Consider the following 26,284-nt stretch of genomic DNA (forward strand, 5'->3'; position numbering starts at 1 on the left):
CTTCCTCAGTGCTCCCTTTAAAAATAAATAAATAAATAAGTTAAAAGGCACAAGCTACAATCTTACGGGTGAGCTCCTTGATGAGAATGGCAAAAGCCATGTCTGCAGGTTCTGAACTTCTTTTCAGTGATGTGATTTGGTTTGATCTGAGTGTGAAAACACATAAGCAGCTGCTGCTCCCAGAAGTCTCCCCTAGCTTTTCCGTGTGCAGGTGTTGCCTGTGCTGTTCAGCTTGAGAGCAGTGATCCACAAACTTTAAACCTTTCAAATGGGTCCTGACCTGTGAGGCTGTAATGGCCCTCGGAGCCTTTATGGCCCATCAGATGATGTCTGTTACACATTAGTCTGTAATAGCTCCAGAATAAATAACTTTCTTTTTTTTTTTTTTTTAAATCAGTAATTATATCTCTCCACAGTGGAGTGCAGTGGCTTCTTGTGCTAAAGCACAGTTTTAAAGTAATGCAGCAAGAGACTGTTTAATGTCTCTGACAGTCTCAGTGCTGAGCACAGGTCCTGTGTTTTCTTTCTTCAGCATTTTCTTTCTCATTCCTTACTCGTATTGCAGCAAATCCATGCTACCAGGAGCTGGCATCTCACTCCAGATTCTCTGTGATGTGGTAAACAAATACCTCATATTATGGGTCTTCTCAAAATAATGATCTTGTCTTTCCCCATCACAGTTGCTTTTCAGGAAGAGCTGATAATTTGCAATCTTCTTAGTAGGGCTTTATGCTCAAGAGTGTAATCTTGCTATGGTGGGGAAAAGGACCAGATGATTTAATGGACTTTTTTTTATAATCATTGCATTCTGTATCTGATCTTTTTGTGGGATAGAGTGCTGCCTGCATCCTAAGTTGGGATTTGGGTTCGCTACCCCCTACCTAAAATGTATTTTCTTTCCCTATGGTTCGTTCAATTATAACTCTAGGATATATCTTCTGGGACTGAGTAATTGGCTAGGTCAGAAGTAATCTTTATTTTCACTGGAGAGATGTTTACAAACTGATGCTGTAGTATCTCTTTAAAACCCACTGAGAATCTGATTAAAGGCCTGAGGATCTTCTGCAAAGATTGCCTGCTCCCAGTTGACTTGAAAGGGTCAGCATGCTGTCACAGTTTCGACGACTAAGAATTAACTTAAGGCTGATTCAAATGCTACTCTCTGTGTACAGCATTGATTGGACTGCTTTCAGATGGCAAGAGGTAACTTTATCCTGCAGCATGTGTGAACTCCATTTAGTTAAATAGGGAAGCTGAATGAATATGCTTGCTTGTGGCAAGGGAGCTCAAAGGTGAACACGTTCTACCCCTTCTGCCCTGAATTAAATACTTTGGGGAGGATGGGAGAGAAACATAATTCTTGTAGTAGCATGCTTGGGATACTGACTGCTGCAGCTGTTCTTCAGCAAGTGCAGCTCCTAAGTATCACAAAATCTTCCCTTCCCCTATGCATAGTCTGCCCTGTGGGCTTGACCATAATGAGATGGGATTGCTTGTAGTGGAAATGGCAGCAGAGTGCTCTTTTGAATGAGAAAATAAACCCCAGACCAAATAAAATTAGCTTGGTGCAGCATTATCACTGCTCCTTTTTTCAAGAATTGAGGATTTTTAACCTGGTTTCATGTGAGCATCAGTGTTCAAAGGCATAATGAATTAATGTGGGAATGTCATTAATGGTGCTGACTCACACAAGGCTGTGGGCTTTGTGGTGTCATACTTGTAGTTGCTAGCATTGGAGTAGCTTTTAAAAAGGTCCTGCTGAATGCAGCTGCCTCATACAGAGATGGGTTCAGTGTGAAGCAATTCCAGGCTGCAGACTGGTGTATTCCTGCTCCATCAGGGTCTGGACCAAAGCAGGCACTGCTGCAGCCAAGGTTGTTATGTGGAAGTTCTGCTGAGCACCTTATGGAAAGAAAAAGGTCTGGGCTGAGGTGTTCTCCTGACCTCCTGTCAGCCTCCTCACCAAGCCAGTGGCTCCTTGAAATGATGGAGCACCCAGGGAAGGTACCCCACCAGCATTAAAACTTCATCCAGGACACAGGGGCCAGCTATGTAAATCAGACAGCATCTTGCTGAAGGTGAGGATTCCTGATTTCCTGCCTCCTGTGATGTCTGGCACACTGAAGACCTTCCTGATGACAGTCACAGCACTGATGCCCTACTTGGGGTTTGATAGAGACATCAGTGCCAGTCCCAACTGAACAATCCCAAGGGTTTGGTGCATCTGTGTTAAAGAGAACACATTTCCCTGAGCAATTTCTTAGGAATTATTCTGGGTTGTCTTGGGGTGAGTGCAATGTGGCTGTAAGCCAATATCACAGGCTAAACCAAAACCTTGCTTTTTTGGTTGTTTTTTTTTTTTTTTTCTTTTTTTGTCTTGCAACTGTTGTAACAAATCCAGGAAGAGGAGATGTTGGAAATGCTGACAGGCTCTGAGTTAGAGCAAGCAGAGAGGCCATGCTGCAGTAATGTAGTGCTCAGCTTTAATTGTGCCCAGTGCAATTTCTGTGTTCCCCATGGGCACTTGGCCATGCTCACATCCAGAGCTGCAATTTGCCAGTGGTCACTCTCAGAAGAAAAATATGTGTTGGCAGGATCCTCAGCGAGCTGATGGCAGCAACTGCACCAGCCAAGGTGGAGGAAAAGAGAATGATTTTTGATGTCTCCTGAAGGTGACCAGCTATGAAGTCAGACAGTTTCCATCTGCAAGACTCGAAAAATGACACCAGAGATTGACAGTCATGTCCTCACTTCACGTGCACTCCCAGGCTAGAGGGGCTGCTGCCTTGTGGTCACAACTGTAGTTTAGTTGTGGCATGTTTCACTGTACAAAATGAATCCATTTTCTGTACAGTAACCAAAGCTCTGATTGCCTCTTGAGACAAATATTTTCACCATCTTTTGCCACTGTAAACTTTTTACCAAATGAAACACTGAACTAGAGAGCTGTGGACATGCTGCAGTAGTCGCCATGCTGCACTTGATGGATACTCAGTGTTTGCTTCTGCTTCCTTTCATCCTGTCTTTTTTCTGCTCAGGTTGGTTGGCTCCTTTCTCGTCACTGCACAAGCTCAAAATGTCTTAGTCTCAAATGGTGACTTGTTTCCCACTCTACTCCTATCCCAAGCAGGTGAATAAAAATTTGAGCTCGCCAAATCCTGTGCTGTACCTATGGTTCCTCAGTGTGTGCTGTACTCATTCAGCTTGTGAACTTGCAGCACTGACTCTCCAAAGAATGCTCCTTCATGATGCTTTAGCAAAGAAAGCAACCATTTCTTGGTCTTGACTCAAGTTTCTACCAGATCTGCAGAACAAGTCAGTTGTGAAGATGATTACACTGGTCCCTGCTACAAGGGAGGGTCATGAGAGTTGTTACAGTACCAGCTGTGAACAGTGTGACAAGTCTCATTCTGTTTCAATTAAATGAATACACTTGAAATGCTATTAACCTAGTTAAAATTTTGCTTATCAAAGCAAGATCTGTAAAGCAAGCCAGGTAAGTGCCTATTACTGTTTGAAGTTGTATGAGAATGCAGGAGGAGGAGTTGATTTTGAACTTTCCTCACACTGCATATCATGATCAAGCGCTTGAGGCAACTTTAACATCTGAATGATTTCGTCATTAAAGGAGTAGTGTTGATAGCAGGGCTGTGTTTACTCAGCATTTCTCTGCCAGCTCTTAGAGCACTCCTTCCACTTAAGTGTTTACCCTTGAGTTCAGGAGAGATGCCTACCCATTGAAGGAAATGTTTTGCACATCCTGTGGATGCTGAATAGCAGGATTTTAATGAAATAAATGCTGAAAATATTTTCTATTCCCTGGAAGAAATCACTAAGACATCATGTAGGAAGAAAAACCCAAAGGACTTGATCCTGCTCCTGTTTATATTTTTTTGGTCCTTTGCTGTGTAGGTCAGTGTATGCTTAGAGAAGAGTAAGAAATAGCCTCTAAGTTAGAATGTTTGAATTAAGCATCAAGAAAAGGACTGAGTAGTGCAAGGAGAGTACAGCAACTTTCACAAAATAGCAGCATTTTGGTAATCCATGGTGGAATGAAATTCTGAGTTCCAGATCTCAGGTGTGAATGCTACATGATGAATTGCAAAAAATCCCCCATGTAAGTTCATGTGATTCTTTCTGCTGTGCCAGACCCAAGGGCAGATCAGCATGGGTGCTGTCAGTTTGTTGTTTGGTTGTGCTTTTTGTATCACTTAAGCAATTTAATATGTCATTCTCACCTCCCTCCAGTTCATTTTGGGAGTAAGGTTTTTTGTTATACCGCTTCAAATGCTAATCTGGTTGTGCTTTTTGTATCACTTAAGCAATTTAATATGTCATTCTCACCTCCCCCCTTGCTTGATTTACTTTGCTATGTACTGTGTATTATGGTAAAGTGCTTTTCCCCTAAAATAGGGAAAACCAGTTTGGGAACAATGCACAAACTAAATAAGATATATGGAGATGGTTTAAAAACATTAGCAAAGAGATAAGCAACAAAGCACATTTCCACTATCTTTGGAAATGTGGAATCAAACTGGATCTCTATGTTATAGAAGAGGTAAGTGTGATCACCAAGGTGAAGGAATGCATGAGTTTAAGCCAGGCATGCTGGAGGTTTTGTGGGTTTCTGGTGTTACTGGCTCCAAGTCAGAAGAGCTGATGCTTCAGCTCCCCTTCAGGGTGGATGTGGAACCTGCCATTTTTAGAATATACACAGAAGAATATTTCTAATTACTTAAGGGTTTGTCAACATTTGGTCTTTATTTGACATGATGACTGATCAACTCATGTTAAGTCTACTCACGAGTCTCATGGGGTTTGGCTGGTTTTGCACAGGGTGCCTCACAGGAACCAGATCCAGCAGGAGAACTGGCTGGTGGTGAGTGTGGCATTTCTCTTCTTTGTGCCACAGTCCCGTGCAGAGGTCTCAAAAGGGTGGTTTCGTGTCCAGTTCTGCTGTGGGGTAGCAGAGTTCTTGCAAGCACGGAGTGCCTCCAGCCTCGTGGCTGTCCTGTGGGAAGCAGTATGGAGGGAGCTGGTGGTGCTGCTGGCACAGGGCTGGGAGGCAGAAGCCAGCCCCTGTTACAAGCTGGACTCCATGGGCAGCCCCTGCCAGGGCCAGGGTGTCCCATACCCTCCCCAGCTCTACCCCAGCTGAGGTGCCTGGCTGGAGGCTAGGTCTTGCTCCTGACTGACAGTGAGTGGCTGAAGGGGATGGTTTGGTGTGTGGAACCAAGAGAGGAAGTGCAGAGACCTTCCCAAGCACTGTGGCTGAGCCTGTTTGTCCCTGTGCTGGCTGTGGTGCAGACCTGGAGGTGCAGCCATTTGCCTTCTGCGTCTGAGGAAGCCTTTCTGCTTTATACCTTCATCTTCACAGCTTTTCTCAGACATCCGAGTGGCTCTGTACTCATCCTGCCTCTTCAAAAGATAGAAATCTTCATTTCTCCCTCCATTTCTGAAAAGCTGAGATTCTTGAGTCCTTGAATCATTTGACTTGCCCTCTGCTATGCTGCCTTTGCTGCATCCCTTTTATATAATCACCGCAGCTCACAGTATTCTGTAATACAGCCCCAGTCCTCTCTCTAATAGACTGCTATGATGTCCATGACTTACATCCCTGAATTTTCATTACTGCTACAAAGACTTTTATACACTTTAAAAGGGAACAGATGGATTCTTCCCTATTTTGGAAGAGATCATTCGTGCCTGTCCACCTTCTCAAGTTCACCTATTTTCATTACTTTAACTTAAAATGATTTGTGGAGCCTTCTGAGCTCTCAAAATTAAACTGGAGCCTGAATAAAATTTGAACCTAGATTTTCCTCATCTACCCTAAACTAGATGATCGCTTCAAGGGAGGACCTAGAGAATAGTTCATTTTGGTTATAGTTCAAAACAGTAGTCAGTCTGTTCTTTCCCACTGAGCTCTTTCAGAGTTGTTCCAAGGAAGCTCACAAAGAGCCCTTCTGAGATTGAAGTGGGAACAAAGTGCTAATTGTTAAATTATCTTTTATCCCCCCAAAATCTAAGGAAAATCATCTGAAGGATGCTAGTTGCATACAGAGTATTTCTGTCTCCATCCAGTGCTAAGTAGTCTGTTTTAGAAAACCTTTATGTTTTGTTCTTTGCAGCTCTCAATAGGCTTTTGCTCTCAAACAATATGGACTCTAGCAGGTGGCATTTTTGGCAAATGACCTCTTCTCAATACCAGGACGTTCAGATGTTGGCCTTTCTCATCTTTGTCAGAACTGTTAAAATAGGAGGTGAAGGGCAGTGCTGCTAATAGGGTGAAGATGCACTAAGATCTTGGACTGGAAGAAAATCAAAATACTGGTTTCCAAGGAATTGGGTTGCTGGTGAGGAGCGTGGTGTGATAGCTGGGTGTAGGAGCTGGCAGCACTTCTCTCCAGAAACAAATGACGCAAAGTTACAAGAGCAGGTCCTGTGCTGTGGCAGAGGTTAATTATACGAGTGGTTCTGCAACTCGCGGCTTTTTCTTCTGTGCTCCGCTCACATTTGCCTTTCTGACGTGAACCGCAGTAATGTGCACAATTCATGTGTCTCTGTCTGATTTTGGTTAATTGTAGTAGTAATTACTAATTTCCAACCCTTGACCTGCTTTTTTAATCGCATTTTTTAAACGATCTTTTGGAATTTGGTGTTTGGTTTTTAATTTAGATAAATTATGCTAAAATGTTCTTGAGAGAGCTGCACGCCGAGGTCAAAAGCTTTATCTGCACCGTGCCCATTTTCTCTAACCTATTTTAATAATCACAGCTGCTTTCTTTAATGGGTAGCTTTTGTTGAACCATGCTAAATCTGTCCTGTTTAGACCAGGCTGCTGAGGAAGCAGTAAAAGAGAGTGCTGTGGAGTGGCCCTGAGGCTTCATGGGTTGGGGGGTTCTAGGGCTGGGTTTCCCTTTTCCTCCCTCCTTCCCTCCCTCACAGCCCCCCAGCTCCTATAACCTGAAGCCTTTCCCTCCCCTTTTCCCCGTAGCTAAGAGGGAAATGCCTTCTGCTGCTGCTGTCCCTCACTGAGCTGCTGGCACCAGCCTGGGCTGTGGGACAGCTGTCTGGGGAGACTGGCCACATCCACCTCCCCTCTGGACCCTGCCGAGGGGAGGTGGCCCTTCATTCCACAGATGAGTAATGGTCATCATGAACAGCAAGGGCTGGTTGTCAGCCACCTCATGGCAAAGGTCTCAAAGCTTTTGGGAAGGCCATGTCTTTATCCTCTGCTCTGCTCAGGCGTAGAAGTGGGTGTGTGTGTGTGTCTACAGGTGGAGGCACGGTTTGCTGTGGCTGTTTGTGGTAAATTGTGTGAGGTTCATGCAGACTGGTTGTCCTGCCTTTGTCCTGTCCCCTCCTTACGCTTCGGATGGGGAAAGTTTAACCCGGTGCGACGCTTTCAAACTTGGAAACAGGTATTAAAGAGCAATTAGCTGGCCAGCCTCCCTGGATAAAACAGAGAAACCTTGCCAAAGATCCTCTTGTCTTTAAACATTTGTACAAATCTCTTGTCAAATATAGAAGTAATTGCCTTCTCCCCCTTTCTTTCTCCTCTCTCCTCAACCACTTTCAGTCCTGCATCTGGTTTAATATAATGGGTGTTTGCATGAATGGCTTAGTTAGCCAGGTAATAAATGGTAATAAAACACTTTAAATTTATTGTGACATTTGGATTTAATTAAAAAGTACACACTTAGAAAAGTAAAACATAATGTGTAGAAGGAGTCAGGAAGGTTTTTCTCCTTTTCTTCCAAAAAGCTAATTAGAGTTGTATTTTAAATTGTTTATGTGCTGCTAATCATTGTAATAAATCATTTATACTGAGAAAGACACACTCTAATGTGCTTGTGTAACTGTTTATGCTCTCAAGTTTCTATCATGAACAAATTGATCTGGAAGTGAATTTATTAACCACTGGGGAAGAAATCATTAGTGCCTTCTCTAAATATTCCCCAGGTACACTTTTATTATAGTAGTTTACTGTTTTAACTAAAAGTAACGTTACAGAGCCTTGGTTTAATTATGATGCAAATTGACTTTCCATCATTTAGAAGGAGGGAAAACTGCCTTTTTGCTGGTAAGATACATCCATGTTGTATTTGCCAGAGCACCTCACAGTATACAAAGGGTTTTTCTCAGAAAAAAAACAACTTGTAAACTCGTGTGGGGGCTTTATGGAAGTTTTAAAATACTTCAGAAAGTTTAATCTCTTTAATCTACCTGGCCTTTGATAAAGGATTTTAGGATAAGGTAAGTGTAGCCTGTTATGTTAAATCTTTTGCAGCTGGCAGCACATTTACACTTAGAAAGCAACTTGGTGCTTTTTTTCACAGTGCCGGAGACCACTTGAAATCTTTTGGAAATATTTGGCATTGCTGGTTCCACATCGCCAGCGAAGGCACCAATGCAGAGGTTTTCACATGTAAAATTAGTGGCAGAACTGCAGTTATAATCTGAGATTGTTCTGGTTTCTAGTGCTTAGTCCAAACTGGGAGCTGCTGGCATCCCAGCTTTTCCCCAGGGTTTTTAGGGTGGGCTTGTCCTGTGAGTCCGGAGGTGGTGGCAGAGCCCACAAATCCCCTGAGCTGAGGGGCAGCTTCCATACTTGGAGGCATTGCTGAATTAGTTTTCAACACTTGTACTTCCGCCTGGTAGTAAATTGCATTTCCCACCCTGCCCAAGAAACCAAATCTGGGCATTGAAAGCTCCAGTTAATGCTAGTAGGTTTTGTGGGTGTCTTTTAAATTTAGCTGCTATTACTTGAGTACTGAATTATTTATTTACAGGCCATTGGGTGGGAATACCCACAACATGTAGATTTATATAGTTGAATTGGTGGTTAGGCAGTTTTATTTGAAGTCCTCTGTAACCTGATGGGAAGAATTAATTTTCTGTGGGGTATTCTTAATTTTAAATACAACAACAAGAAAATATCAAAGAATGCCCACAAGAAACCCACCTAACGACAAAACCAACCAGTGTTCCAGTTTTTGGTAAAGCAATCTACAGCTCTTTCCAGTAGAGAAAGGAGAGTGAACATGAGTAAAATTGTTCTTCTAGATACATACATGATTTGGAGGTGACTGGAAAGGGATTTGATGGTTGATGTACGTGTGCCCACATGTCACAAAGACGACCTGTTGTCTTGGGGAGCTGGGCAGTGCAATGGCTTTGGGCCTTAAGTACCTGCACTGTTATTTGTACTGTTTTAGCTTTTTTAAAAATATGATACTTACTTTCTCGTGGTTGAGTAAATGTTGTCTTTTTCTTCTTAGCCTTAGAGGGGCTCGCGAGTGACAAACGTTTGTGTGTCAGTCCTGGCCATGTGTGTGATGTGACACCAGCAACCTGTGGGGGGGTATGTGTATGTGGGAAGCCTTTATTGGTGCATCAGTTACAACATGTCACTGAAGTGGCTTCTTGTTTCTAGATTTTCCCCAAGTTATTTTTTCTTACAAGATGAAAGTGTCCATTCTCTATCTCCTTTTATTTTGGATGTTTGAAATCCAGTAACATTATATACATTTTGCTGGCAAAGTGGGAATTTTTTTGAGACTTCTAGCTATTCATTTTTCCAGAAACCTACTATGCAGTGTTCTGCCACATTAGGTTTCTCTAATAATCCATGGGAGGGTGTGATCAAGATCTATTACTGCCTCTCAGTGTGGTCGTCACCTAATTTCATGAGGAGCTGTAGTGGCATTTAGCTTTGCTGTTTGCAGGTTTAAATCTGTATTTCAAAAACCTTGCTGTACTAACCAGGCTTCAGAACTGTAAGGAACCAAAGGACATAATATGTCTTCTAGAAAATGTGGATTTTTCTTTTTTTTCCCCCTCACCTTTAGATCCTTTTATGGCCGTTTTCAGAACAAAATACGAGGCCTTCAGTCATTTTGTATTCTGCTGAATCTGACACATAGAAATGTAAACGTGTCTATCAGAATGCCATTAATTGAGAATAATAAATGTCCCTTTATAAGTGAAGTCTTTATATAGAGGTGACTCCTGCTGGGATTCCTGAAGGCATTTTTCTTTCAAAGCACAAATATTTCAGCACTTAAAGCAACATTTGATATCCTCTTGCCATTTCTGTGGCCTGAGCCTCTGCATTGCTGTGGCTTCTTTTTCTGCTCTCGACACTTCACAAGGTGCGCTGCATCCAAACGTGGACTTTTTCTGCAGACCTGTCCCTGAATTAATGGAACTCAAAAACCGCCAATGGCAGTTTTATAAAAAAGTCCCAGAGTTCAGAGATGGCTTGTCCTTTGACAGACAGAGGGAGAGGGAACGGAACCAGTGCAGCCATGTAAGAAATGCAGTTAATGGAACAAATCTGGTGCCCGTTTGCCCCAGCGGAGCCGTGGAGGACAAGCTGTTCTCTGCCACCGCGTGCTGTGCAAGAACAGCTTTTGTGTGCACGCTGCTCCTGCAGCTTTGGGCCTGTGTAAAAGTGTAAAAGCATCTTGAATGACACAAGCATGTGTCTGCAACCTACTTAAATAGGTAGCCTTGGAGAACCAGGTCTGTAGGTTTTGAAGCAGAGCTCTGTTGTGATTCCAAGCTTTCTTAATAGCCTTGGCATACAGTGGACTGATGAGATTTAATACCTGCCCTTTAAGCTTCATTTTTTCTCCTTCCCTGTTAAAAATTCCTTGCAGCTGGGCATGAAATTACTCAGGTTGCCCCTTCTACTTGGAAGGCTTTTAAGATGTTGGCATCCCCAAACAAAGGGATGATGGCTCTTGTGTGACATGGCAGGAGGCTTTTGTGGATGGGTGAAGGTGGACCAGGATTGCAGAAGTGCTGGCAGAAATTGCCATTTCACAGCTTAGGATAAAAATGAGGCAAACCCTGTTCATGATGAGTAAAAGTGAGTAATAGTTTTAATATATTAAGGCTGTGGAAGAGGCAAGGACATAGGTTTGCTCCAATCTTGTCATGCAGAATGGGAAGAAGTGGTGCCATGGTTTAACTCTTCACTGGCCTCTGAGGAGAAGAACGTGCAGGTCCCTGTGCTTATTCAAATCTTACCAGAATGATATGTAGTGCTGCAATGGATTGGCTCAAGGAAAGCCACCAAATGGAGCTGTGATGAAGCCGTACATGAACTGCATATCAAAGACTGATCATTCTCTAGTGTTTATAATGCAGAGCATCTGTCTTACATGCTAACTTCCAAAATATTTTTATGTCTACTGATAATGTGATGGTAACTGTGGAATGCAGCTTTACCATTTTTGATGCTGTCTAACAAAAACATGATCTTAGGGCTTTATGAGTATGATAATACATTAAAATAAAAGTACAACTATTTCCTGAAAAAATAGGCATTACTCCCACCACAACTGAAGAGAGAGAAAAGATACTGCCAGTGGAGGTTTGCATATTGTACTGCAAGTGTATTTTGACACTAGAAACTGAAGAAATGGGAAATTAGATATGTCTGGGGAGTAACTGCTAATCTAAGTGTCAGGTTTGATACTGGCAGACTCTGTGGAACCAGTAGCTCAAATCTCCGGAAGGCTGGCGGAGCCCTTGACCTTCGCAGCAGCAATGAACTGTTGTTATTGCTGAGGGCTGGTCCTGGAGAGAGGGATGGGCAGATCTCAGGCATGGAAGTGGTGCCTGTTTTGCATAGACAGAGGATGTCTCAGAGCCTTCATGCATTGGAAAGGTTTCCCCTGGTTTTCTTGGCTGCTTAAATCGTGCTGCCTGTTGGTTTTACTTCTCTCTGGAGATGGACACGTTTCACCCTGCAGTTCTGTGGTTGTAATATAGGAGTCTCTGCAGTGTCAGTGCTGGAATCATAGTTTGGGGGGTTTTTTTAAAATGAAGTTTCTGGTTGCTCAGGCTGTAGAAGTAGTTTGTCATGGAGCTCATTAAAATAAAGGTAAATATTTTGGTGTACCTGATCCATGTCATTGGTAGTGTCATAGAACAGTGACAAAGTTTTGCTTCCCAGACATCAGAGATCAGGTGTAGGCTTTTGAGCACAAGATACATGTCCATCAAAGCTGGCCAGCAGTCCTACTGACAGACTAGAGAGTGCTTAGCAAGTTCATTTCAGAGCCATCTTATTGGTGGTACCCACAGAGAGGGGCTGAGGGAATTGGGAGATAGAGGAGAAAACAACACGGAGATGTCACCAGTGGAGATTTTTGAGACAACTGAGCCAAACTCTTCTCAGAGGGGAGCAGAGGCTCTCACTTGAGAGAGGAATTCCTGCCAGGAACTTCCAGGGAAAAATACCTGTGGCAGCTGTCATCAGGGGCAGACAGAGGCACGGCAGGACAGGCAGTGGAGGGTACAGCGATGGTCCTGCTACAGCGCTGGGAGGAGGGATCTGCCCTCCTCTGGTGTGCCTGATGGACCTGCTTGGGAGTGGAGATGGATTTCAGCTGCCCTAGGTTCAGGAATGAAGTGAAAATAAGGCTGAACCCACATAAGAAGTGAGAAGTCTCTGGAGCAGTCTTCTGCTGCTTAATTCTCTGAAAGCAGAGTGGCAATTGCACACCCGGCAGTTGCTGTGAAATTGCTCCTACAGATAAGCGAAACTGGGATAGATATTTTTACTTGGAGTTTAGGGTGCCTGAAATGCATATATCTATTATTTTTCACCCCTTTCCTGTTTGTAAGCAGTTCAGTTAAAGACCCAGATGGATCTTGAGCTTTGGAAATCCTCATTCACACACTTCCATTAGGTATTAGATCTGGAGCAGGTGTTGTTTTTCCTTATCAGATTTTTGGTTCACTGTGAATTAGGAATAAGTACACTGGTGGGCTATGAAGATGAAGAAAAGTAAATTGAGATTTCTGTATGCACATTACCACTTCAAATACTGTTGGCACTCAGGGAAAAAAAAAAAAGACCTCCTAGCACTTGAGGTAACAAATTACTCATCTCACGCTTTGCTGTGGCAGATCATGGTTTGCTTTAAAGTAACATTCTTTTTTCCTGCGCTTAGATAATTTAGAGACTCCTCTGAAAAGAGGTGCTGCATGGAGTGCAGTAGAGTTGAGGTAGATTGGAGAAAAGGATTACAGTTTGCATGTGGAGGCAGTGAATGTAGGCTGCAGATAAACGACATGGGTTTAGAGCGATCATTGCTGCTGCAGCTTGATTATTTTTCTCAGGGACAGGTGCTGGCTCTCTCCTTACTTTGAAGAACTACATTACTTGTGTCTGCACCGTATTTTGTATCATATTTGTGCTGTCTTCTGTTCCTCCACTACCTATCCACCTTCCTCTCTCTCCCAGAAGCAGGATGCTGTGATCGTGGAACTTCTGAGTCTTCAACATGCAACAGGTTGTGACAACGGCACCATGTGGCCTATCCAAATACCCATGTCATGCACTTCATGCATGTAAAACATCTGCTCCTGAGCTTTAAAAATGAAGGCTGAGAGAAGCTGATGTGGCTTCGGGAGCAATCAGAGCTAGGAATAATGTAGGGTTGTTCTTAAGTTAACAGGGTAATGTAGGAGCCTCTTTAGGTTCATAAGCAAATGTTTGAAGGTGTTTCCTCACTGAAAGGTGCGCTGAGAGCCAGCTGGAATTGCTTGCTTGTTTATCCTGGGCAGTAGAGGAGGGCATGGCAGGGTTGGATGTGTGTGCTGGGAAAGCAAACCTTGGGTCTTGTGTCTCAGCTAGATGTCCAGCCATATTTCTCCAGGGCTGCATCTGTTTTATGAACAAGCGAGGCAGGTAAGAAAGAATATATGATTTGGAAGTAATAAGGTGGACTTTGCAGCACTCTTGCCCTTAATGACTTTTATTTTCAAAAACCTGGTTAATTATATACTTATAGTCTGTGAACTTTTTCTTGAAATATCAATGTATATGTAGCTTTTTTCATTTGAGGGGGAATAAATTATCTGGTGTCATTTGGCACTGGTGGATATGTTCCTTTCTTTGATACAGAGCAAATTTGCTTTAGAGTCATTTTCTTGAACTCATAGAAAAATTGTATAGCATTGAAAAACTAGGAATTAATCTAAATAGCCAGTGTGAGGTGAAAATGCTCCCTATGCTTTAATTGGAATGGCCTGGTGAAAGCCAGTTCCCAGGCTGCCTCCCTCACTAACTGCCCACCCTGTGGCAGATTGACATAATTCCCCCATCCCTGGGGAACCATAATAGAGCACTCCCTGAAGTGCTCAAAATCCCAAAGGGAAATAAGGATCTCTTTTCTTTTTTTTCCCCTCTCTCTCTCTTGCCTTTTTTTTTTAAACTTTTTAAATGGAGTTTCTGGGGTGCTTATGTTCATCCAGAGGATTGTGGCTATTAAATAGAGGGGGTTTTAAAGATTTTTCTAATTGCCACACTTCCTCTCTCTGCCCCCTGTTAAGTGGCTTTGGACAGTTGCAGAACTTTGATTTCAAATTTGTCTAATCTCTTGAAATATCTAGGTAGGAAAAACTATTGTAACTGAAAATGGCTCTGATTTTTTTTCCCCTTTCTTCCATTTTAATAGATATGTTTAGTCTACTTTAAAAGCTTTCTGGAGAACCTTTTCTAAATGGCTAATTTAAGCTTGTCAGGTTTTAATTATAATCTCTCTATACACAAGTTAAGATGCTTAATGCTAGTGAAAAGTTCTGAATACAAAGCAAACCTGTGTCAAGTTGCAGAGCACTCTTACCCGTCTTAATTGCTTCTGGTCTGAACTTTAACCTTAACTCTCCCATCTGTCTTACAAATTCTCTTCTCTCATCACAACCACTTTCTTTTCTGTGGAGTGCTGAGGATCTGTCTTAATTCAGCAGGAGTTTCAGTCTGGAAAAAAACTGCCATCGGGCTGTGGATATTCAGCTCTTCCTTTATCCAACTGTAGCATGATTCCCATTCCTGGAGTGCAGCCCTGCTCTCCTGGATATCCCAGAGCATTCCCATACCCCTGCTAGAATGGGACTGCTTGTGGAAGATGGGGTACCTCAGCAGCAGGAGAAGTGCCCTGGATTCCAAATACCCTGTCAGCTTCTGGCCTCAGTTAAAATCAGTCCCAAGAGGATCAGCATGGCTTTTTTTGTTGTTTTTGTCAGCAGTTTTATGGATGTGTAGTTAGGCAGTTTATTCCTTTCTAGGGCTGTTGCCTGCCTCATTTTCTAGCTGTGACCCAGCCTTTGTGGCAAAGGTTAGTTGCATCTTTTTCTTAGATAAGAATGAGTTTCATTCAAGCTTAGAAAATTAGCCTTGGAAATACTCAGTCAGTGCAGATTCCTTCTGGAGAGTGCATTTAAAAGTTTAAATCCAAAATTGATTTGGAAGTGCTCTAATCTAAAATAACCCTGATGTTAGCATTGTTGTCTGCAACTCCTGCTAGCCCTGGTGTTCCGGTTCAGCGCGTTGGCACACGGTTCCCTGATGCTGTGAAATTGAGACTCATCTGGAGATACAGCCTTTTCTAAAAAGGATTGCAGGGCACTTAAGACTCCTTATTTCATTAGTTCAGTGAAGGAGTTCTTTTCAGCAGTCAGGAGTCTCATGATGAGGTGGGCAAAAACTGAGCAAATCACGCGGCGGACACTCCTGCAGAAATGGAGAGGAGGAAAAGCTGCTCAGTAAGTTTTTTGGCCCGGAAATGTGGCAATTTTTGGAGTTGAAGGTTAGTGGTTTAGTATTTCTTTTTAGTCTGAGGTTTCAGGCACAGCATTAGTAGCTACATATCCGGGCCAGACTTCAGGAGGTACATTTCAGGAGGTTTCAGTTCTGCACATTGGGTTGGGTCATATGATTATTATGTTTTTTTCATTGTTTCTGGCCAAGTGTAACCATCACCATCTTCACGTATGTTGGTGAGAATGAAATGGAGCATGAAGATCTGAATTGAAGAGCAGGCTTCCACTTTAAGGGGATGGGATGCTGCATGAAGCAGTGGTAATGATCCAGAGGAGCAGGATGCATTGAGGAAAAGAGTGAAGTGTGAGCACCATCCAAAGTGCAGGCAGCAGGTCATAAATTCTTTTAGTGGTGGTGGTCTGAAATTCAAGGAATAGGATTAGAGAGCTACAGTAGGTTAATGAAAATGGCTCCCTCAGGATCAGCTTGAATTCAACTCAGTGGTCAGTCGTAAGAGGGGGAATGTCTTGTGCAATTCCAGCTTCTCATCCATATTCTGAATACTGTGATTCTCCTGAATGCTTAATAGAGTAGAATATGCTCTGTTATGATATACTTCAGATGACTTCTAGGATGCTTTAATGTAAACTAAATGTCATGCTAACTTGCCCCAAACCCGTAGTGCTCACTTTATTCTGGAATATATGAATTGCAGCAGGGTTTTCAAAGCCTTGCTTGGACATGAAAATAAATTTTAAAAAAAGAAAAAAGAGGAACAAAAGAAAAAAGTCTTGCAATTCTACTTGTGTCTTTGCTGTTGTCCAGGGTAATAATGCTCAAATCCTGCCTCTATACGTCACCTCAAAGGAACTCATTATAGAATGAGTATACAACAGCCAAGAAACCACTTTTCATTCTTATCAGCATATTTTCTTGTAAAGAAGGGTAGCATTAATGGCCAGCTGTGGCTTGTGAGCCCTGACTTAATCAGAAGTGAATAATAAAAATTAATTTGAGGCATATAGTTACTAGCCAACTGCAGCTATAACAAATGTTTAATGATCAGCCTTGCACTGGGGGCTGCATACCTTTTCCTGGGAATGAAAGGGGAAATGTCCAGGGGTGGGACTTTCTCTGTCCTAATTGCAGTAGCAAAATGAGGTAGAGTAAAATCTGATTGTGGAAGCAAACTGTGGCTCAGTAAGGCTTAAGTTAGACTTCAGTAAACAGAATAACAGAGGTAATGAAGTATTTAGCCTCTGCTTTCTCTGCCTTCTCTCTCTTCATGGCATTAAGAGAGCAACTTTGGTTGATGTTCTTTGCAAGGTACAGCAAATTCTTTCTGACAAACATCACCCTGCCCTTAATCTAGTCGTGAAATATTAAACTGCTTTGGCAGAGCCATCGTGAAGGGCATTGTGCACTCGGGTCAGCACTGGGAGAGGAAGGATTGGTTGTTGGTGGGCTACACTTTGTTTAAACATCTTGGTCTCTGTCAAACTGCTTTCAAGGCCAGGGTACCCATGGTCCTCCTGTAGTTGAGTGACTGCACCATACAAGTCATGGGCTTTTGTCTGGTCCTTCTCAGACAGCAGCTATACCTGAGCAAAATGCACTCTGCTCCTCCCTCTGGCTTCTGCTGCAAAGGACAAGACAGTTCTGGGTCTCCATTTCACTCAGACTCTCCTCTGCCTCCCAGCCACCTCTGGGTGTGACAAGGAGTTTGGAAAGGAGCATGGCAAATGCTGCAGGAGATGGTAGTTGGACTTTCAAGATAGTTTCAAGCCCCTGAGTCTGACTGAGCATTCTTATGTTGTGTGCAGTTGTGGATAAATCCAGTAAAGCTGCACTAGATGTGAACCATTTTTGACACCTCTTCTGAGACTTGTTCTTATGCACCTGAAGCTTATCAAAGCAGCTCCACAAATTCCACAGCCTTTCAGAAGGTTGTGTAGCATCACTCAGGGCTTGCAAAAGGTTGGGTATTATTTGTATCTACAGCGATCCAAGCTCCACTTCCTAAATCAGCATTTATTTATTGGTTAACTTGCACAGTGCTCACTAATGCTCACCACTGCTCACAGATTGAGGCTCAGAGTCTCTACACATAGGGACTTGAAACTGTGACCACCTCAGCCTCTCTCACACAACAGGAAAAACACACCACTTAGATATAATTGGGGGGGAAGAGATGGGATGCTCTCTTAACCTTGGTTTTCCTTTGCTACTTTCATGAGGCAAAATTCCAGTCTGCTTTATTTTTTAAGTCAGCAAACTGATTATATATTGTAAAAGATCAGTGTTTTCATGGGTGAGTAGTAATTACTGAGTAATGGCTTAAAACATTTCCTGAAGGAACATAAAGCTGTTTTTAAAAGTCAAGAGTACATTAAAAGGATTACCATGTAGATTTGATTTTTAGATAACACTAAAATGGATCCCAAATGGACTTATGAAAAGGGATGCTATCTCTTTAATGGAAAGTGCATGGTCTGACAGCTCAGCATGCAAATGGTCCTGCAAAGGACTGACTGTTGTGTTTTTTCCTTTCAACAAGAAGACAAGGAAATAGCTTGCCCTTCTCCTTTCAACTTTTAATAGCAGATGGGTTGCTCTGGTTTTGCTAGGAAGGGTAGAAGAGGATAGGTTTGGTGGATAACTGCATCTTTCTAAATCACTAGGGAAGTGTATTTCGCAACTTCTGGAAGGTCAGTCACTGGCAGTTGTATCTCTTGCACAGTTTGCATTAAGTAGATGCATTCCCCATAGGCAAATCTCTCCTTGCCTCTTATATGCAAATAAATTTTAGTCGCAGTATCTTTATTACCGTAATCTTGTGCAGGGCATGAACATCAGTGCTTGCCTTGGCAGTAAGTTTGGACAGGGCAGGAGGGGCTGTTATATTCATACTACAGTAACTTGCAATCACAATAGTATTTTCTATTTCAGAGTTGCCAATGCAACTTTCTGTGATTGATGGTATAAAATGTGCTTTTGGCCTGAGTAGGATTTCTTCCAGAAACATTTAAAGGAGTATATTCATATTTCATTAAATACAGAGCACACCGGGATTCCAAATTCTTTTGTGGTATTGCGCAAATTATTGTAGGCTCCAAAAGTCTTGAGAAATTTCTATAAGCCTGTGAAAGCTTTAGATTGGATAGTCATCATTGCCTGCATTAAGGGCTGTGACAGATTGCTTCATCAGTGTACACAGAGCAGAACATCAAATGGCCATTTGGCAGTGGGCACTGAAATTCTATTAAGGTTGCCGAAAGCTTAGGTTGACATTGTGTATGTCTGCAAAGAGGCAGAAGAAAAGATGATGGTGATTGTGCAATGATATAGTTCTATTCTCCTTTAAGTATTCACATATATAGCATGCCAGATCTGTCAGGGAGATGTTAATGTTTCACTGCTAAACCTCAGCACTGCTTTGTTCGTGTCTCATATTAAACAGGTCATTTTACCTGGGAGGTGATCATTGGGTAGCATCACACATCAGCATGAAATAACAGGACTTTTTACTTCTTGAACAGTCTTTGGGATATTTAACTTGAGAGAAGGTTTTTCCATTTGATTTTCTTGCCTGTTGAAAAAGGGAAGGGAAACAAACCCCGCCTTATATTTAAATTTGGTACACGGGTTATTCTCACTAGAGCTGAAAAGTGAGGGATGAGGTCTTACCTTTGTGACCATTTGACCCAGAGACTCTTCTTCCACTACTTTGCTCTGACACCCAAACCCACTAAATGACAGCTTTTGAGGTTGGTATCTTTTCTACAGTCACCTGCAAATTGATGGAATATTGAGGAATATGGGATTTCAGGCCAGTCATCCCTAATAATTGGGGTTTTTTTCTCATGCTTGTACTGTGGAAAGATGGTTTGAGGGTAGTCAGTCCATTGCCAGACTTTTTTCTACTACAGACACTGAAGAAGGGAGATGGCCACCTGAAATCAGGACCTTTGCCAGACTGCAGTATGCTAAATTGTGACTAATGAAGAAAACTTGATCAGAATGTTCTCAGATTAGGTTGAAAGTAGAAGAAATCTGCATGTCTTTGTACTGCTTCCAGGGCTTCAAACAGTAAAAATGGATTTTACTGAAACACTGGATATGCTAAGAATAAACTTTGGACATGTGCCAATTACAAAAAAATTAAAGCTCAAACAAACACATTTTATGAGCACAGGGAAAACATTGCTTCCTGAAATGATTTATAGAAACTGTCTTGCAGCAACAATTATTATGGTTTGTGTTTAGTCCTACTGCCATGTGTTTCTTTATAGCTTCAGGTTGGCCTCTGGTAGGACAAACTCTGTAACTGAGAGAGGCTAAAAGCAGGTACTGGAAGACTCAAAACTTGTGGGGAAAATGAAAATCTGGATTCTAACCCTAAACCTCGTGTCCTGAATCAGGACCTGTGTTGGTACAGGTTCAAATTATGCCAAATAATTACTTTGGATGTGTTGGTCTATTTGAGCAAATGGCTTGGAAACAGGGTCCCTACATGTGAGATTGAAGGGGAGTTTAAGGCACTCATGAAGCTTTGGGTCACTTTTAGGGACCTGAAACTGCCAGGAGACACTAAACTCTAAAACGTATTTCTCTACAGCTTGTCATGAAGTGTATGGACAAAAAAAAAGTTGCTGTGTTATTGGGCAGAGGACTTAGAATAGTCAAAATAGAAGTGGTGATCAAAATGTTGTTTATTCCACTAACTGCCCTCTCCAACTGCTTTTTTTGCCATGCTTGGGAAATTTGTTCAGTAATGATTCAGAAGAAAGAAAACCCAAATGAATTGCTGAAGCCACTGTAAAAATCACCAGCTGCATATTGCAGCATGAAACTGGCAATGAAAAAAGATTGTGGTTTCTCATTGAATAATTTTGATGAATGGTCCAAGTCTTACTCATAAGCATTTAGTTGCAAGTACTTGGTGTTCCAAATGTAACGTTTTAATTGGATATACAGATGACATGATGAGTTTCACCTTGGTGGCTGTAATTCTTCTGATGAAATTCTTGGTGAAGATGCCCGAGACAGCACACTCTCCATTCAGTGGGAGTGCAAGGTCTGACTTGTTTCACAGAGTGCAATATTCATAGAAGGTGAGTAATACAATACTGGGAACACAAAGTGAGTTTCTTTTTAGGGGAATGAAATTCACTGCATCTTTTTGGCAGTGACTGTCTGCATTTACTTAAATGGGTGATGCAGGGCTCTAATGCTTTTAAATGATATCAGATCCTCTGATAAAAGACATAAGACTGCAGCCTATTTATTGTGATGAGACAGGAGTTAATAAGATTACTCCTACTCTTCAGTTACTTTTTCATCTTTTGCAGCCAAGTGCCGGGAGTTTTGTTAGCAGGCAAAAGGAGGTCAGTTCATTTAAAGGGTGTTGATGCTAGAAATAAACATTTTTTTCCCTCAAGTGGAACTCTGAAACTTAGGCTCAGTTGCCTGACTGCCAAACCCCTGGTTTTTAAACCAGAATTGCTTTTAGCACTGGAATGCTGCATCCTTATAACAACCACTTGTATAAATTAAAAAAAAAAACCAAAAAACAAAAAAAAACCCCAAAACTTAAAAATATTATACATAATTTAAAAAAACCCGAATAAGTGTAATGTAAACCTGCAATAACTGTGGTGTTTGGCAGGAAAAGGTTCCGAAATGTGGTAGCAGTGTCTGAAGGCACTGCTCAAGGAAGAATTTGTGTTGGAGAATAAAAACAATTCCAGTACTGTGTTGTGCAAGGTGCTGTACAACAGGGAGTGATTGTCACAAATCTTTTGGAGAGTAGAAGTATTGTGTGTGTGCATAGTTATTTGCTTTGTTGTTGAACAAGCTTTTACTCTTAAAGTAAATACTCTGAGGAAAAGTTTTGGGGTTTTATAAGAAGAAAAACGAAATAACAGCAACAACGAAAAAACCCAAACAAACACAAACAAACAAACAAACAAAAGCCTAGCAACAACAAAAAAGCCAACACCAAAAAACTTGTCGAGGGAAAGAGTTAAAGCCATCTGCCTGAAAGCATTGTGTAAAACATACACACAATGTTGGGGAAATAAGCCAATTATGTGTGCTTCACAGGAGGTGGGGGACTGACCTTTGTGTATAATTAGTTCTTTTATTTAAAGCAAAGATTTTGAATAGAATAACTAATTAGCTGTCATAAATGGCAAATTGAAGATTTTGGCCGGATTCCTTGGGGAGAGTGGGAGGACGTCCCTCCTCCCAGCCCGTACTGTAGGCTCTGGCTCTCCTCATTAGGGTTGTTTTTAGTTCTCCGCAGAGGTAATGAGGAGTGCAGCCGCGCACTTCTCCGAGCCCCCTCCAGCAAGGCGTGAAGTGCAGGTGGAACAGAGCTGCCTCCAGCTCCTGCTGCCTTCTCCCCACACATGGGGGTGTAGCCAAGGGGGGCAGGTTGGAGTGGAGGGGGTCTGAAAAGTCCTGGTGATATCACCTGTGTTTTATGCTCTGGACTCGGCTGTATAAAATACAGGCAAGCTGCAAAGCCTTGAGGCATATATCATTAGCTAGCAGTCCCCCATTACTCTTTCAGACCAATTAACCTTTAGAGTTGCATTAGAGAAATTAGGTGGTGAACTTCCTTGCTTTCAGAGGGGACCTCTAGCTCTGCTGCAGACCAGAGCACTGTGGAGCCGTGCGCCGTAGGACCAGTGCAGATAACTGTTATTTAAAAGGTCTGCCATTTATGAAAAGTTCCCAGGCTCTCTTGGAAAGGAGGCTTTATGAACAGTGCCCTTAGAGGAACTGCAGCTGATTGCCATGTGAATAGAAATATCAGTAAAATGGCTTAGAAAAATTTAGAGGTGTACTTAGTGGACACTTGTGTTATAAAGCCAGCTGAATCATTTTACAGAAAGACTCCGACTGAGCAGATACAGGCTGATTAAAGCTTGTTTGTCCGGCTGTGAATAGTGGTAAAGTTTGGATTACTCACTACAATAACAGCCTCTTTAGACACAGACATAAATTTCAGTAAGTCCAGAGGTGGTGTCTATAATTTTTTAATGTGTATTGGAGCTCTGAGCACTCAGAGCGGGTTTAGTTTTGTATTTACCAGCAGCAAGTCTATTAAGCTGTAAAGGGCAAAGAAGGGAGTGTAGGTAGCCAGAAATAGAAAGGATTCATCTACTGTTTCTAAGAAAAGAGAGCACTGGATGTCTAGCAACAGGAGAGAAGAGAGCAACTTGATGGTACTTTCAGAATCTGGCAATAATCAGTGTTCCCTTGTGATCACGTATTTAAATATGTGAGCATCCAGCTGTTAATTTTTCTAGTTCTGCAGCACTCCTTCTCATTTTCATATTCTCGTCCACAGAGCACGTGTGGAATTTGTCAAAGGTGACCCCTTTGTTTCTTGACAGCCCCAGTTAGACACTGCATGCCCCTTATCAAATTGAACTGGATATCTTGGCATGTTTAGTCAAGTACTGGGGGGAAAAGGACATAGAGAAATGAAGCAGCATCCCCGTCTTGCAGTGGGGAAACTATCAAAAAGAAAGAGAGGTTCTCCAGGTGGTTTCTGCCTACAGAGCCCAGGCTGCTTCAGGTCTGCTGGAAGGGGGAGGCAGGAGGAAGAAAGCAGGGTTTGGTGTTGATTGTGTCCTCTCTGTGCAAGCCTCTAACTGTGAAAAGGGTTAAGCTTCTGAGATGCTGCTCTCTTGTTGCTTGGAAATGACATGGCAAGTGTTCGAGGAACCCTTGCTGATCAAGTTTGGCAGTTTTTGAAATTTTGTTTCACGCCTTGCCTGCTGTGTCAACTCACCAGCTAATTGCAGCTGCAACTTTCTGTAGTGGCTTGTGTGCTCCGTGCAGACCGCTTGGTTGGGATGTCGGAGGGAAACCTCACAGCCCAAAATGTAATTTCAAAACACTGAACCTGACCAGCAGAGGCTGACCTTGCTCGTTATTATCTGAGTGGGAATAGCAGCTTTGAACATCATATGATCTCTGAAATGGTACCTTTTTTCATTAGAAAGCCCCCTGCTGAACGCTGACCAAATACATAGCTTTTTTCCTTGCTTAAGGTACTGCTTAAAAATATATCTATATCTGTTCCTTTGTTAGTTATTAGAAGCAAATCAAAGTGTTACATTCCCCTTGCTTGCAGAAGCCTCTCATAAGACAGTGGTGCTCTTGCAATAGCAAGGAGCTGAGATGGCTGCGGAGAGCGAGGGCTGCCAGGGCCACAGATGGAACAAGAACTGCCCCTGCAGTCAGCCCTCAGCCATCCAGGCCTGCTTGCCACGGGAGACCCTCCTAAACTGCCCTAAATGATCAAACCAGCCTGTCCTCATGGTCCAGCCAGGGTTTCATGCCTGCACAACCACTGCCCTTGTGCTTGATGATGCTGCTACATTGGCACCCTCTCTCTGGGTGAGGGCAGCTGTACCTCTGAAAGGGCATTGCTTTCAAAAGTGAGACCTTGGGAAGTCCATCTGGCTGAGGATCTTGTGTTTCTGAACCACAGAGCTGATCTCAAACCCCATCCATGCAGCAGCTCTCTTGAGTTTAAGGTGTGCTGGTTATATGGAATCTGTGTCTTTCCAGATATGCCAGATCCTCCTGTTTCCTACACAAACCTTGCAAAAGGATTGTATGATGACCCTCTTCTTGTGAGAAATCCTCCTCTGCCTTTAAGGGTATACATTTAGAGAGCCTGTTTGGGGGTGAATAATGACTTGTTGGTGTCTGGGGCTCCTATCTAAAAACATAATTCTCACATCTAGGTCCTAGTTTTCATAGGTGCGAACTATTTTCTTTCATCACTGGTACTGATCTTACACAGCTTGCAAATGCAAATTCACATGCTCACCCTTCTCTGCCTCACAACAAGGCAGACTCTTCTCACAATGTGCCGTTTTCCTGGAGTGGAGTCGGGAAGAGCATGGAAATTACTTGAAAATGGAAGCTTCTTTTTGCTATTGAAATGTATTTTGGATTTAAAAAACCCAAAAAATAAATAGAGGTGTGTCTAGAACCACAGGGCAGCTTCCCTCATTCTCATAAGAGACCCTCACCAGGCACATGAGACTTCTGCAGTCTGAGCTGCAGCATAACCCACTTCTGATGCTTCCCTGTCTTGTCCCTCTTTCCAGTGTGGGTGTGTTTCTCTGTGGCTTTGTAGAATTTATCTTGGGAGCATTACAGGTTGCATATGTGGCAGTCTAATACAGATACAGGTTTTCACTTAATTATTGCAGATTTGGCAATGGTGTCAAAAGTTTGCTTGTAGAGACTTGGGTTTTGAGTGTGCTGCAGGAGAGGGCAGGAGAGTTCTTTAAGGGTTTTTGAATGTTACTTGGCCTGTCTCTGTGCTGCTGAGACCACTCTGATTACAGATGGATCAATACCTCGCTGTTTGTGTAGAGGTGTCTTAAGTGCTATTGTCGTCTGCTCGGGCTGTGACAAAGCAGTTAGTACTGTGGGAGTGGTGGGTTTACATGTGCTGACCATTAGCCACTCTCAGGTCACCCTGGCTTTTAAGGAGAGCAGCAAATGTCACTTGCTGCAGTGGCACTGGCTGGGTCCTCTCTGGTTAAGGGACTGTTAATAATTCTATTACCAAGCTGTTGCTTTCTGGGACATCCAGTGCTTCCTGCAGAAAGGGTGGATTAACTTTGTGTAAGAGTATATAACCAGTGACACCTGCTGCTGTGCCACAGTGTCCCTTCTCATCATCTCTGCATTGCATTAAGCCCCAAGTGTGCTTGTTACAGGCCCAGCATTGTCATTTTTTGTGACTGACACCAGTAAAAATAAAAATCATAACAAATTGAATCAAGGCTCTAGAACAAATGGAATTCTGGCATCTCAGTGAGCTAATTTCTTCATTCATCACTTCCTGTCCTGTCCCTCACCCACAGTACAATCCTTGTTTATTTTTCCACCTTGCCTATTGATTCCTTTAAGTTCTTTCCTGCCTGGCTCTTAAACTGAGAAGGGTGACAAGCATCACAGTGCTCACCATGGCAGGCCCTGGCTGCTTGGAGAAAAGGAAAAAAAAGCACTGAGGGGAAGGTGACCACAGCAAGTCCCCCATAGCCTCCTGAGCCGAGTGTGCTGTCACCACCTCATACCCAGCTATCTCATGCCTGCTTTGCAGTCCCAGCAGGGGTTTCCAGGAAGGATGAAACTCCTGGCTTTGTGCTACCTTCTCCAGTGATACAAGAGGAGGAAGAAAGCTCTGCTTTGCTTAAGGAATGTGGCTTCATTAGTGGCAGAGGAGCTCTGGTGGGGTTATTCTCAGCAGTTCTCAAGGACTTTTGAATCAAATTTATTTTGGAGCAGCCCCTGGCCTGCTCTGACTTTCAGTCAGGCCTCTGTCACCCACAGGATTCACAAGAGAGGAAAAACAGTGGCATACCACATATTTTTATATCCATTCCACTCCCTTCCCATCAAACTCGACTCAGATGCTGAACCAGGAGGGTACATACCGTGATGGCCCTTCTGCTCTTTTTAATTGCCTGTGGCAGGTAATTAACAACACAAGGGTACAGGTAATGAGGGGAAGAAAAAATAAATGTTGAAATTTCAGCCAGTTTATTGTGCTGCAAGATGTTGGTTAGGAAGAGTCTGGTGCGTTGTGTCAGTCCTGCCCTTAGCAAAAAGGGCTGCAAGTGTCAACTCGCTGTTAGGCTGCGACAGCAAATGAAGTTAGGATTCCTTTGA

At 42.7% G+C, this 26,284-nt stretch overlaps 1 protein-coding gene across 1 annotated transcript in view; it reads left to right on the forward strand.

The window, feature by feature from the left end:
* LMO1 (LIM domain only 1) overlaps window positions 1–26,284 on the forward strand; it is a 55,327-nt gene that overhangs the window by 12,689 nt on the left and 16,354 nt on the right. The window lies entirely within an intron of this gene.

This window comes from Passer montanus, unplaced genomic scaffold (genome assembly GCF_014805655.1).
Source record: "Passer montanus isolate IOZ18808 unplaced genomic scaffold, ASM1480565v1 scaffold2, whole genome shotgun sequence".
Classification (NCBI taxonomy): domain Eukaryota; kingdom Metazoa; phylum Chordata; class Aves; order Passeriformes; family Passeridae; genus Passer; species Passer montanus.